The sequence below is a fragment of the Drosophila novamexicana genome, unplaced genomic scaffold (genome assembly GCF_003285875.2).
Source record: "Drosophila novamexicana strain 15010-1031.04,08,12 unplaced genomic scaffold, DnovRS2.1 tig00000387-arrow-pilon, whole genome shotgun sequence".
In the NCBI taxonomy this organism is placed as follows: Eukaryota; Metazoa; Arthropoda; class Insecta; order Diptera; family Drosophilidae; genus Drosophila; species Drosophila novamexicana.
In genome coordinates this window covers 4,338,732-4,354,513 of record NW_020824800.1, presented here as the reverse complement: position 1 = coordinate 4,354,513, position 15,782 = coordinate 4,338,732, and the positions used below count along the sequence as shown (strand labels likewise).

Below are 15,782 nucleotides of genomic sequence, written 5' to 3'. Positions count from 1 at the left end.
CGGCTCTACAGGGTAGTCCAAGCTATGCGCGGCCAGCGGTTGCGGCCAGTGTGCGCGAGGGCAACAAATTTGCCAGCGGTTGTCAGGACAACGGGCAAACAAAGGCACACTCGGCGATAACGGCGGCGCATGTCAGGATGCGCAGCGAGTATGTCGACAGCGATATGCAAATTAGATACAAAATAATAGTGAAAAAAAAATATAACATAAATGAAAACGAAAATGAAAAAATACCAAGTGCGATGCCGAGTCGAATGTAAATGCTGAACAAAATAAATTCCACAAAATCCTTGCACGTAGCCGTATCTGTAGCCGTGCATCTGCAAGGTAGGCTGCCAGCCCGTTCCGTCTGCCAGGCAAAAGGGTGCGCCCCGAAGGGGCTGCAGTGCCGCGTGGGGTGGCGGCGCGGTACCGTGTCCTGCTACACGCTGCCAGCCATTTGATATGCGCAGCGTCATAAATAATGTTCAGCATTTAATTTCATTTCCATTTTCATTTTACGATATGATATTCAGGACTCACACTCTCTATAACTCGCGCGCCGCACCGCAATGACGTCGACAGCGACGTCGGCGTCGACGGTCGCGCAGCTGCCGCAGACTGCGCAAATTGACAGAATGGAAAGTGTAATAAAATTGGAAATTGTATTTTTCCTGTGGCGCACTTTCCGTATTCCGGGGCAGCATTTAATTTTATGATTTCTGATTTCGATTGCAACATTTGTGTGCCGTATAAAGTTTCGCCTCGACACCCACAACTACTGCAGCCAGCTTTTATTTTAATGGCTTTTATATTGAAAAAGTTCCAAAGAACACAACTGCGCGAAACAAAGAAACATTTTACCAATTGCTGCCTTCTGTCTGCAGACTCATTGCATTTACTTATATTCAAAATTACGAGAAGTTAACTACTTTAAAAAATCGTTAATAAAAACTTTAAGCTTGAAGTTTAATAGCTCAATCAATTTAAAATCAAAAAGGCTTCTATATAAAAATACATTAGTACACCATGTATGGCAAATAACTTTATGAAGTCTGACATTTAAAAACTTGATAGAAAAAATACTAGCAGGCTTTAGTCGGGAGTACCCGAGTTGGGGATAACCCGATATCTTCTTCTACCAACAAATAATCTAATAAGAATCTAGTTACATATAGTTATATATTGGGAGAAGGGACCTTTATTTTCCCAGCAGAAAAGCTATGAATAGTTTTGAGCTTCAGTTTCAATCTAAATGATCAAAATGATCATCGAATAAGAAAGTCATCAAAATTGCCAAAATGCCATAAAATTGTAGAATTCAACTTACAAAAAAGTTGCCTATTCGAAAATCGCATAGAAAAGATGAAGAAAAGTTTTTAAATAGACTTTCATAGATGAGACAGTCTTTATTTAAATCGGTTCAATATTGACAGTGTCAAGACTTGGAATTGATATTTACTATTATCGAAGCATAAATATTTGTCGAAAGAGAGACAATGGTGCTTTGCAATGGTCCTTGGCCATGTCATATTATTTGCTTGCTATTTTGCTGGCAAACAAAGCGATTGGCAGATATTCCGAGTAAATCCCTTGAATGAGCCAGTTCACAATAAAGCCAATACACACAAGCCTTCAGGATGTCATTGTCTGTCAAAATAATCCATAAACTAGTTGCTATATATATATATATATATGTGCTATCAGCAAAGTCAGATTGCAGGCAGTGGCAAAGACAAAGAGAGCTACGAGCGATTAATTAAATAAAATACATTAACTATTGAATGCAGTGGGAAGGACAAACAAAGCCCAAAGACATATCGAGTGCGGCAGCCTTTAATCGATTACAAAGGCTTAAGCTCAATAGAAATGATGCACACACACGCACACGCACACATATTGAGAAACTCTGCCAAACACAACTGTACCGTGTCGATTTGCATGACTACACAGTAAAAAATTACGTTTTATAGTTTAAACTTCATTTTGTTGTGCTAACGAAAAACAAACATTTAAAATTTAGCATAAATTTACTTGGAAAAAAGCACTTGCTACGACATACATATAAAAGAGCTGGGGTTTGAACCAGCACTTTTGTTTTTCTCTAGTTGCCGCTGAACTAAGTATGCCTCGAATCTGATGCCAACTAAAACTGAAAGTTAAAGAGCTGTTTTAAAAGCTAAAATGCTGATGTCAACTGCATTAAATTCTAAAAACAACTTTTTATTAAATTGCATGAAAATTTTGTGCAGTGCATTGAATTTATATTTATTTATTGATTGCTGCTGCGTGGGCTGCACAAAACCAGAGTCCGACCACACCTTGACAACACTATATAAAGCCTCAGGCTTAACAGCAGTCACTCAACAGTAGCGTTCATATATCTTCTATCTTACTGTTGCCAGGACAGCGGCTTATGAATGCATGCGTGTGTGTGCGAGTGTGCGTGTGTATGTCAGGCCATCAGTTGTTTAGCCATTGGTGATTTACGTCCGCCCACAGTCAATGCTGATGAAATCCGGAGTCTCTGACTTTGGTAAATTTCTGTTCTTTCCGTTTCGGTTCGATTCGATTTGATTTGTTTTTGTTTTTGTTTTCTGATATCCTTTGCTGACGGTTTGCTTGTTTGTCTTTGTTACCTGTCGGTCTGTCTATCTGTCTATTTGTCAGGCAGCTCAAATTATTATTACCAAGTGCACTCGGGCGTATGCGCAATGCTTTTTTCCACTTGAGCATACCGGTTGCTAAAAACAATATCATTCACGTTTCTTACTTTTTTTCCTTCAAGTGAATGCATTGCTACTTTGACAAGAAGCTTGATATGCTTTCAGATAGTTTAAATAACTATTTTCACTCATTTTCCACGCTTGCATGTGGATTTACAAAGATGTTGTAATGATTTGTAATTAATTTCATTTTTCGCACAAGTGGAATAAATTGATTACATATCTGTATTTTGAGTAAGGAATATCAAGCAGCTCGCTTAAAACAAGTTTGGAGCGATTTGTCGTATGGTTCACACAATTTCACGCATGCACGTGATTTGTATATTTCAAGTATTTTTCACCTCTGTGGGTGAATATTTTCCTGCAACTTTCAAGCACATTTTTTGCTACAATTAACTAATTAGGTATTGTTTAAATAATACTTAAAAATATTTGTTTTTCTGCATTACATGTGAAAGCGCATCAAAGCTTCGTTTTGGCTCGTTTTACTGCTTGGCTCTGCAGATTTTCTTTCTTGAATGGCAACTGCAAGCAACAATTGCAATTTGTGCTGCGCACAATTGTGGATTATTCATTTGCGAAAGTTTTCTCGACATTCCCACATACACAATAAGTATTTGTTTCTATTGTTGTTGTTGTTGTTGACATGAATGCTGCCTGCCAGTTGATGATGATGATATTGTTGATTTCGATGATGATTGCTTGGAATGGTTGCAAGCGCATTGCAAGCTATGTTGCCATTTTCTGCGAATTAAGCCAATTTATATGTGGCCCTCGAGCAAACGCGCTGATCCTCTTTTTGTGTTTTTTGAAAATTATGCAATACTGCAAATGAGTATGTGAAGGCTTTAAAAGTTTTTTAATAGCTGAGACCCACATCGTTAGCGCACAAAATGAAGTGCTTGAAAATTATTTTCCATTAGTGAAACGCAAAAAGGGCTGGAATAAATACTGGTGTGTGTGCGTATGTGTGGATGTGTGTAGGGGGGGGGGGGGGGGGGCTGTCTGTGGGCGTGCCTTATTGCCAAAGTTGCCACTAAGCCTTTATGCATTTGATGGCTTTGATTGTAGCTATGCCAGCTGCTTTCATGTGGGCTAAAGCGTATGTGTAAAAACTTTGCCCGCCAACTCGTTAGACAAATTGAAATTTTGCCGTCAATTGGCGTTTTTAGTTTCTGCCTTCTTTGTGTACTTGTATGTGTGTGTGTGTATCTCTGTATGTGTGTGTATGCATTTCAAAAAGTTGCCGCAGCGCTTCGGGCTTTGGTTAAAGCTCTCACCGGTTAGACACGGCTCATGTAGGCGCCTACTATTTTTGCCAGCACAGTTTGCCAAAAATGTATTTTGACATATTCAGTAATGGGCAAAAACGCTTTTGGCATATGCCAAAATATAAACTCTAAATGCTGTCAATCGATAAAAGTAACTTGATTGGGATTGCAGTGAACAGCGAGAAACTTAACTGGAATTGCTTGACTTTGAATGCACATTCAAAAAAACATGCTCAAGTTCTTAAAAATTGCTTGATATTTTCAATAAATATCCTTTAAAAGTAGTTTATCCTTTAAGTAGTTAAAAGTACTTTAAACAACTTCTTCCAACCAATTTTCAGTGTTTAGTAATGCAGATCGATTATCGATTGTAATTGCATTCGATAATTTCTTTTACTGATATCGATAGGAATAAATATTATTAGTTCATCAGATAGTTGATTCTTTCAAAAGACAGCTTTAAAATTTCTCTACAACATTTTTATTCAATAGATGAAAGACTTAAAATAAAAAAAAAACATAACTGACAATTTTTTCGATTATGTTTATCTAAAATCGATTTTTCATCATGATTTGCTTGTAATATATTTGTATTTGGCTTTGTATTTAGTTAAGAGCTATTTATTTATCTTATGGATTTTTTCTGTTTTGTATTTGTATGATATTTATGATTTATTTGTTTTTGACTACAAAATATTAAATTCATCCGTTCTGTCTGGCAGTTTAAATCCTTCATTTATGACAACCATCTGCTATTGGTCGTAACTCATTTTATTTGCACATATTAAAAATTCTTTTTGTGTAGATCAAACAGCACAACAAATATGTTTATACGAAAATACTTGCAAAATAAATATTTTTGCAATAAAGGCAGCCCACTATAAGCTGCCTATGTGCATTTTGCATGGAACCTGCTCTGTTTGTCATTTGCAATTGAGGTAGGGTGGCAGCCAGTTATCTACGAGTGCGTATCTAGGCAACCAATGCGAACTTTTCTAGAGCTGAACAGCAGCTGAAGATACTTTTGTATCTCTACTATTTATTTATTTATTTATTTGTGTGCCTGTTTTTCTGTTGGCTAGCAAACCGTAAATAAATCAATTTCCATTCAGAAGTATATTTTATTTGCATTTATTCAAGTGAAAATTGTGTGTGTGTGTGTGTGTGTGTGTGTGCGTGTCTGTATATGCACATGTATTTCTATATAAAATGCAGAGGGATAATCACCATGGAATTTGAGCTCGCAATTTGCTTTGAATATTGCTTTCAATCGAATAACAGCTTGGTATTCCTGCTTTTTAAATCAAAATTGACAAAAAAATTTCAATAATATACTATATGTCTACTAGCGGGTATAACCAGGCCTGGTCCGTGGCACGTTTGATATAAATGCCCTCAAAGATCTGTGCAAATGAGTTTTAAACCAAAAGGATGGTAAACAAAAAGGTTTCATTGAAACGTTTTTTCGCAATTTTTCCACACATGCGGGTGGAATTTCCTGAAATCCCGTCTTCTGTTGAATATTTCAACTGTGCGTTAATCACCAATCTGTGAGATACATGTGAAAATTTAATATACAAATTAATTTTAAAAATTGGATAAACAACATTTAACTGTACAAGTTTTGGTCTTAGAAAGAATTTTAAAATAGATAAACTTGTCAGCAAAAAATCTCTATATCTAAAATACAGATTATTCAGAATCTGAATATATATTCTTAAATAATTAAAATAAAAAAAAAATAAAAATATAGCAAAATAAACGTTTGGTCGTAATTCAAGTGCAATACATACTCTAGATTCTGTAATATATAATCATTTCACAGGCATGAATTCCAATATAAAATTGTAGAAGCATGCCTTGAATAACTAAGAGCAAGGTCTGAATAAACTTGTAAGCATGTGAGCAGAACCCAAGTAAAACGAATTAAATTCAAACCATGTCCCTGTCTAGAGCCGCCCACTTTGTTTTTGATCTCTTTAGCACAAATAATATTGCAACCGACTATCTCAAGTTTTCTTGTATTAGCACTTTAAGCTCCAAAAGGGATAACCAGCTAACCTAGAAATGCGTCAAGCTTAGATGGCGAAAAACCGTTACCTGGCCGCATCTTGGTTTCAGCCAAGCCTAAAATCTAATCAGCACACGCCTTGTCATCTCACCTGTGCCCATCGGCACACGGTAAAAGGCACATACAAAGGCCACACTTGTATGTGCACAGCCACATAGCCTTATACATGTAGGCATAAATATGTATATGTATGTATAGCGATGTCATGTATCTATGTACATGCAGCGACCACATATGAAAACATTTTTACATGGCACATGCCAGAAAAGGAAAACTTTGCTCGCCACACAGGAAAAGTTTATTTTTTTTTTTTGATGGTCGGGAGGGAAAACTCAGGGGAAAGGGTGCCAAAAAGTGCCTGAAAATGTGGCCGCTGTGGTAAAAAAGTTGGTGCAGGAGCCACAGGCTGAAGCCTGGCCTGATGTTGCTGCAAAGAGTCATCGATCCATTAAAACCAAAAGTCTGCGCCAGAAAACTGTACAAAGGCAGCCGAAGCCGAATGCCCAATGCCGAAAGCCGAAGCCGGCTTCAGTCAGGCAAAACGAAAAATGGCCGCAACATGTAGCTGCGGCGGTTAGGGGCATGGACTCAAGGTGGCAGCTGCCGACCGCCAGCGACGCCGTTGACGTGGCAGCTGCCCTCGCCATTGTCAGTACGAGGTTAAGCTAGCGGGGCATGAGCACAGGTAGTCAAGGTTGCTATGGCAATATCTGGGAGAGCGCCACGCATTTGTTCAAGTGTGTGTGTGTCATATCTATTCGTGTTCGTCTCCGTTGCTTATACGCCATGTTGTGCGCAGCCAAAAGCCAACGCTAAAGAGCTTGTGGCCCGACTATAAAAGCCGTTGCCAAGCACTGTTCGTTGCACAGATGCGTTGCCAGGTGGCAGCCACAAGGCCAGCAGCTCCTCAGTGCTGCAGAACTCCCTTGAGCTCCCTGGCAGCGAATCTCAAGTGGCTTCATGCTTGGATTTTGTTTGTCATGCTTGTTTGCAACCTGCCCTGACTTTAGTACGTGTTACATGCAGCTCTGTAGAGTAAGAGGCGGCAATGTGTGTGTGGAAGAAAGTTCGGCTCACTAATGCGGTTAGCAGTAATGACTGCATTTGAAATGCATAAAGGCACTGCAGCACTTAGCATTAATCGGGTGCAGCATGGCATAGTATGCACTCGTGGCCTTTTAATATTTCGATTGGTTCTCCATTTAAATTGGGGGCGAAAAAAAGATTAAACTTGGTGAATAACAGTCGGTAAGACTTTAACTATAAAATGACGAAAAATTAGTTATAAGATGAGTTGGTCAACTGAGCATCGAGGATATGTGGTCTTGGATCCCAGGCTTGTGTCAAGCTATCGATGTATATCGATAATGATAATGATAATAATAAAAGTATTAATAGTAATAATAAATAAAAATAATAGTAATAAATAATAATAATAGTAATAATATTGAAAATGATAATAATACTGATAATGATACTGATAAGGACAATGACGATGACAATGCAAATGACAATGACAATGACAATGACAATGACAATGACAATGACAATGACAATGACAATGACAATGACAATGACAATGACAATGACAATGACAATGACAATGACAATGACAATGACAATGACAATGACAATGACAATGACAATGACAATGACAATGACAATGACAATGATAATGAAAATGAAAATGACAATGACAATGACAATGACAATGACAATGACAATGACAATGACAATGACAATGACAATGACAATGACAGTGACAGTGACAATGACAATGACAATGACAATGAATGACAATGACAATGACAATGACAATGACAATGACAATGACAATGACAATGACAATGACAATGACAATGACAATGACAATGACAATGACAATGACAATGACAATGACAATGACAATGACAATGACAATGACAATGACAATGACAATGACAATGACAATGACAATGACAATGACAATGACAATGACAATGACAATGACAATGACAATGACAATGACAATGACAATGACAATGACAATGACAATGGCAATGACAATGATAACGATAAAGATAATGATGATAATGATAATGATAATGATAATGATAATGATAATGATAATGATAATGATAATGATAATGATAATGATAATGATAATGATAATGATAATGATAATGATAATGATAATGATAATGATAATGATAATGATAATGATAATGATAATGATAATGATAATGATAATGATAATGATAATGATAATGATAATTTTAGCTGGGTTTCTTAAAACAGCTATTTGTATATTATTAGACAGATCACATGTTGCATGTTCACCATATTTTTACATGTCTTACTACTCAATTTTGTTGAGTGTACGCGATGGCGCTTGCGCCTTGTAGCTCGCTGAAAAAAAACATGGCTGCGCTCAGCACCAGGACCCACGCACACACTAACACACACAAATATACGGACGGAGACAGACAAAGCACATTTCCCCTTAACAAATGAGCAAGCACTGAGATACACACATACACACACACTGTCACCCACACATGTCTGTTCGGTTGCTCACAGTTGTGCAAACGATTTTCAACACATTTACAATTATTGTAAATGTGTGCAAAATTTCAAACATTCTGCACGTATGTGTGTGTGCAAAAGCGTGGGAGTCAATCTGCCAAAGAGAGAATACACGCCTCTGTGTGTGTGTATGTATGTGTGTGTGTGTGTGTGTGTGTGCAAAGTGAACATTCGATTTTACCGGTTGCTGCTTTTTGCCGGTCTTTTGCTACCAAACATCAGAGTTTGGGAGCTTGTGAGTCCTCTGAGTGCTGCTGTTGCTGCTGCTGTTTTGGGCACTTTATGCGTTTGGGGAGCCGGCAACGGTGGCGGAGACGGAGACGGGGTCGTTGTCGTTGCCGTAGCTGGAGACCGGAGCCCGGACCCGCAACCGGAGCTCTCCCTTGTGTGTGGCGCTGTTGAGTGCCGTCGCCATATTTGATGTTTGCCTGTTGGCCTGTTGTTATTTTCGATTTGTCGTTAAGGAACAGCAACAACAACAACAACAGCATCGAAACTTGGCCAACTGCTGTTTGTTGTCTTGCCTACAGTTCACTGCACGTTTTCCCAAGCGTACGACATCCATCTATCTATCCACCTTTTGACCAGGTATAGGCCAACCCCTCCAACACGTTGGCAACGTGCCTACTACGTGCTACGTTGCGCTTTTATTGATAAGGACATTATAACTTTAACATGAAGTTTGTCATGAGCATGAGTATCTAGGTTTATTTTTGTTAAGTCCTTGAGGGCTTCTTTTATGTTGCAAGGCCTGGAAAAATGCAAAGTTAAAGTAAAAGCAAGCAACCACTTTAACATGCTTTGTAGCTATGTTTTATTTCGCATGTTAAATGTAACATGTAAATTTAATATTTAATAGATGATAATAGGCATGTTGAGCTAAACTAAGTATCTTTGGTTAGTTATTGATTTGTATTGGCTGGTCGAGCAACTTCTCATTGGCATGGGATATAAAATATAAATAAAAGTTAACTTTATGTTAAGTTTACCATGTGAGTGACTACAATTGAATGTAAAATGAACTAGTTTTTGATTCTATATATGAGTATTTTTTGTATTTATAGGGTATATTTAAGAGGCACTTGTGTGCTTTGTTTTTTAACTGCTGCTTCTTCTTTCGCCAGCCATTGTTGTTGGGTTGTTATACTAATAGCCAGCCAGACGCCATTGGAAAACGCCAACGCGATGGCAGCCATCGCGCGAAATGTTTTCGCGTTGGCGTGGCCAGGCAACAGAGCACAGACACACACACACATACACACACACACAGAGACAGACACAAAGGGACAAAGACAAAATGAAAATTTCACATATAACAGCAACAACAGCAAAAACGACAACTGCAAATTTTCGACTCGCTGCTAAATGAAATGAAATCAACATGGCTGCCCGGGATACAAAACCGAATCCGTGTCCGGGTCTGGGCCGTGGCCATGGCCGGTGTGGGGCCGGGCTCTGGGCTTGGCTCCAAAAAGAAAGACCTGAACTGCAACGTTGGCAATTTTTGCGGGCTACGCTTTCATTTGCTTTTTCGTTACGTTTCGTTTCGTTTCGCTTCCATTTTGCCTTTTTGCTATTATTGGTGTGGCATGCCCCATGCCATTGCCCCCACATTAATGGCGTACAACAACAAGAACAACAAAATGAAAGAAAAAAGCTCTCACCAAAAGGCGTTCGTAATGCGCTATCGGGCTCATTAGGTCGCATCGAAATTTAATTGAGCTAATTTCATTTTTTCTTTGTGTATTTTAACATGAACATTGAAGTTAAAGAGTTAAAAAACTGAAAAACGTAAAATTTGCATTTATTTTGTATTTTGTTTGCAGTGTTTCTCGCTTGTTGCATCTACATACCTTTTTTTGCAACGTGTTTTGGAAAGGCAATTAATATAATTGAAATTGTTGAATTTCCACCAAATGCTTTTGAGAAAAAACTTTTTCCACAGTCCTTGTTGTTGTTGTTGTTTTTGCTTTGCCCTTTTGTTAGTTTTCATTTTCACACAACAGTTGCATTTTGTTTGTTTGCTGCCTTTGGCATGCTGCGAAAACTTTGCCAATGTAATTTTGCAATACTTTCTTCAGCCCGTCAAATTGATTGGAAAATATGCGCACAAATCGTTACGAGCTTAGTTTTGAAAACAATAATACAATTAAAACTTCACTTGGTTACAAAATTTATTTCATCTTAAAAGCTTTAACTTTGTGAAATAAAAAAAATGGAGGTTAGGAAAATAAACTTTGGATCTGACAAGAGCTTCGAATGTTTATTTGAAAGAAAGAAACACTTGCCCTTGTCGAAAATTTAAATACTTTTAGCTGACATATATCACATGAATTGAAATAACCCAAATCTGCTTATTTCAGATTTCAGATTCGAATAAAAAGGAACAGAGAGTGACAACAAATAAATACCTTGGTAAGCACATTTTTCTTCTATGTTATGATATCGTTAACTTGTCTCTAACAAATTCACGTTGCAAAATCAACAATTGGCTACCAATATTTATTATTATACTGAGCATTACGATCATTTATATTTTACATCATTTATTATTTATGATATTTCCGCAGCTAAAGTAGTCCGATAGTCAGAATCAAAGGATATTAACAATTATTTAAAAATATGCACTCCTTACTTGATTTCTTAAAATATATATGCCTTTAACATGCTTTATTCCAGAAAATGTATGTGCATTTGGCCAAACTTTAAGTCGCGTCAGTATTATTTTTGCTTTCTTAAAAAATATATGTAAGTATATGTATATAATAAATTTAGTGTGAACTTTTGCCCACATGCCACATGTGGTATGGAGACGCTGACAACACTTTAATTTATAGCGCAGCGACGAATTTTCCATGCCCTTCTCATTTTTTTTGGAAGCGGGGATGTTGGCGTTGCCACCATTTTCGAAGCATTTTGTGCGCTCCGAAAACCACTTTTCATGCACATCAGTTGCAGCTGTTACAACAGCAGCCGACAGACGGGGCAATTGCAATGCTCGACGGGAAAAGGCGTCGAGAAAATCTCCGGCAACAACAAACAGAACGCCATTTTTCCAGAACCCAACATTTGATAGAAATTTTCGCTATATTTTGCGTCCGGGGACTGGGACAGATGGGAATGAGCAGATAGAAGAAGAATAGAAGAAGCAGCTTGGGCAAAGCTTGTTATCATTCGGTGTCCACATCTGTCACCTTCTATAAATCAGCACATACTCCTTGTGCATATACTTACTAACAGTCTTACTTATAAGTCTATGTACGTTCGTGCTGTGCCATTTGGTCGCTGTCTTTGGTCTACTTCATTTTGTTGTTTTTGTTGTTATGCAACTAATTCCCTTAATGGAAAATTGCACAAGCATGTTAAGAAAAAACTGTAACAGCATCAAGAAGAAGCTGAAGTAGAAGAAGAAGACGAAGGAAAAACCAAGCAACTAGCTCGTGACGTTGCTTAAATACCCTGACACATCCATTTGCGGTATTTTACACTGGCTCAGTGTCTGTGTGAAACTATTTAAACGAGGCTTGTGCGTGTCTTGTGCTCGTGTTGGTGAGGTTTTTCAGAAGCAATATAAGTTTCAGATACGACATAAAACCTATCGATTGTCGATCACAAGATCTTCCCTCTCTGTCTCTCTTGCCGTTCCATTTCATATCACTTTACTAAGTTAGATTCTTTTATAACTTTGAATTGAATTTGAATTTTATTTTTAGTGTGTGTTACTTTTGCTTAATTAAATTAATTGCAGCTGGGCACTCAGTTTCTTAAACTGTGGCAACTCTGTACAATATAAAACTAAATTTCTGTGACTTCAAACTGAAGTCCTTTTGGAAAATCAAATTAATTTCCTCTAGGAACGCTTTTTTATGTTCAAACAGGAACTAGTTTTTTCTTGTCGTCTTATCATTTATCATTTCATGCTGTGATAGACTTGTAACGTTATTTTTCTCTGGGGACTGTTCATTCATACTTGTGGAAAACCTGTAGAATGCGCCTAGCCTATTTGGGTAACTCTAGGAATACAAGGAATACTTTAGAATTGTGGTAACTCTGTAGAATTATATTTTCTTACACGCTTGTCATATTTAGCTGTAAAAAACTCTAAATATGTATTTTATCATATAATAATTGATATCCGTCAAAGTCCTATTATTATTTTTCATAGTCATTAATAGCTTGATTAGTATGGCAGCCCTGGCAGGTAACTTTAGCTAACTAAAGACTCTGATCAGATCACACCCTATAACATTTCTTCTTTCTACATCTCTTAGCGCTTTACTTGACTTCATTCATGAGCCTCGCTTTTAATATTTTTTGTATGTTCGGTTTTCCACTTCCAATATTTTTAGAACTTTTTGAGCGACCCTCGCTGTTGTGGCCATATCTGTGTTGCTCTTACGCATAAAATATTAGTTGCCGCATTGCAATTGTTCTTGTTCCGTGTTGCGGGCGTTGCATTGTCTCAATTGTATGTATGTCCTCTTGTCCTGCGCTCGCCACCCTCTCAGTACATTTATCTCTCTCGCTCTCTCTCTCTCTCTCTTTCTAGCTCTGTTTCTCTGCCAGCCTACATTTTTTGCCATTGTAATGCAGCCGCCCCTCGGCATCTGTGGCAGCCCTCCTCACCGCCACCCAGCTGCCTGGCAGGCCGTCTGTTGTTCGTGCTGTCGCATTATTCTTCCGCATTTGCTGCCACTTTTCCTTATTACACACCAAACAGTGGCCTGGTTTGGCCTAACCCCGACACCGTGCACCATGCCCCGTGGCCCGTGCCCCATCGCCTTTATACAGCATCGAATTCAATATCTCGTGTTACATTTCATTGCATGCACAGATTTATTACAGCGAAAACGGAAAATGGGGAAAACTCTCTGCTTGCCGCTTGTTCATGTTCATCACTTTCGGGCACATTTAGCTGAACACTCGGGGATTTATGTCCGTGTATATGCTTAATGCTATCTAAGTCTTCTTTTGCCTAGCTTGGCCTTTTCACCATCTCCCTCTTATCACTCAAATAGATTGCGTACGCACTTGGTTCTGCAGAGTTTGCCGTTTAGTACATTAAATTGAGCATAAATTTGCTCTTCAATTCCTTTTTATGTTCCTTAATCTTATCTTCGAGGATAAGTCAACAGCCAAGCAGCTTTTTGACATGATTCATATAGCAATTCTTACATATTCACATAATTACTTCTTATATATAGAATAGATAATATGATCTTCTTTTGTTTCTGTTTGCTTTCCGCTAATAATAGTAAATAGTAAAACATTTACGAATGTCACACAAAGCGGAATTAGAAAATTAATACTCTCTCGAGAGAGCAAGCACTTGATAATGAGGCAGTGCGAATATTTTTATTAAAAACTAAAAAAGCCTCTCAATAGAATAAGTAAAAAATAAATCCGATTTTACATTCCTTTCTGTGAAATGAAATATAATAATCACCTCATTCATACATATGTAAAAAACCAATCCTATTTAAGAATGTCATGTCAGTAAAACATTTAGCCCAAAGAAGAACCGATATAATATGTATAATATGATAGGAGTGTGAGCACGAATATTTTTAAAAAGAAATATGACATTTTAATTCAAATATGCTAAAGGCAAAGTCCGTGTTACACTATTCTGTCAGCCCTTGAAAGGAATGTTTGATATAGATAAGCAAGTGAAAGTTATGCTCTAATATTTTTATATGCATTTATTTATTCTTATACCTACCTTAATCTCTATATACACATGTAAATCTTTGTTCACTTATAATCAAATTCAAATAATTTCAAGGGCAAATACCTTATCCGAACACAAATTATATTTGATAATTGTTCTCGAAAACGTATTTTGCTAGACAATTAATTAAGCTCACAATATGAGGAAATCAATTATGCGTTTAAAACTAATTATTTATTGCAATATAAGCATCCTTGAGTATGATGATTATCATATTTAATCATGCTCAACTCTATCAGGCGAATAATTAGAAGCATATAAAAGCAGAGATGCATACTTTTTGCAGGCAGTATGCTACAATGGCCGCACTTTGATGTCCTGCAACTGGCAGCCGCTCAAAATGCAATATCCTATTGCCAGCTGAATGTGTGTGCGTGCGCGCGTGTTTGTGTGTGTGTTTGTGTAAGATTTATATATTTTCAATTTCCGCTTTTATGAGTGCAATGCGAATATTTTCATGCATGAGCAAATCGAATGACCTCGCCAGGATAGCGGCCACATTCATAAACGGCAATAGCTATATAAACGGCAGCATGTGCCTGAATATAGCCATATTCTGTGCATACATCTATATATATACATATATATATATATGCACATATAGCTAGGCAAACACAGCTGCACATATGCTTGACCCCCCACTTCGGGGCTTGGGGCTTGGTCTCAACCAAAGCGCTGAAAAAGTATGCTGAAAGGCAGCCCAAACCGCATGCAATTGCATTGAACTGCTTATGCAAATGCCAATCAAAATGTTGTTGCTGCCTGACAGTAACCACACGCACGCACACACTCACACAATTACACAAACACACACCCGCATAGATACACATAAATATGCAAAGGATGTGACAGCCACAAGTACTTCAGCAAGAGAGAGAGAGAGAGAGAGAGAGCTGGGAAAGAAATTTGCATAAGAAGAAGGCAAACATTGTGACAATTGCTTCGCTCATCGCATGCCCACAAGGATTTGCCCAGTAATCTGCATTGAACTGTTATTAAGTTTTGCGTTTATTGCTGCCAAAATCCAAACCGAGTCACCCTGTGTGTGTCCGGGTGTGTGTGTGTGTAACGAGCAATGCCTGTGACTGCGCCTTGAGGCGCTTCAAGAAAAAAAAAAAAACAAGAAAAGAAAACCCAAAGCCCCACGCGGTATATTTTATGCATATGCGAAATGAAACGCATACGCCCCAATGTCCCATGTGTGCTTACATGTGTGTGTAGATAAAGATATGAGTGTGTGTGTGTGTGTGTGAGCTGGTCGGGCAAGGTGCGGGGTGCTGTGGTCTGCTCTGCTCGCGCAACTGCCTTCATTTTCATGCAAACAAATTTGCATGCCAAAGCGGACCCCTGCCCTGGGCGCTGTGAGAAGCGCGTAGAAAAGCGCAAAAAAAAACGATACAGAAGTGAACAAATTGCATGGGTGCGCGCACACACACATC

At 38.0% G+C, this 15,782-nt stretch overlaps 1 long non-coding RNA gene across 3 annotated transcripts in view; it reads left to right on the top strand.

Moving 5' to 3' along the window:
- Positions 1–15,782, top strand: part of LOC115760279 — a 96,653-nt gene that overhangs the window by 37,130 nt on the left and 43,741 nt on the right. For all 3 annotated transcript variants that reach the window (XR_004017590.1, XR_004017588.1, XR_004017589.1), the window contains one exon: positions 10,976–11,027. This is a non-coding gene — a long non-coding RNA (uncharacterized LOC115760279). The remainder of the gene's footprint in view (positions 1–10,975; positions 11,028–15,782) is intronic.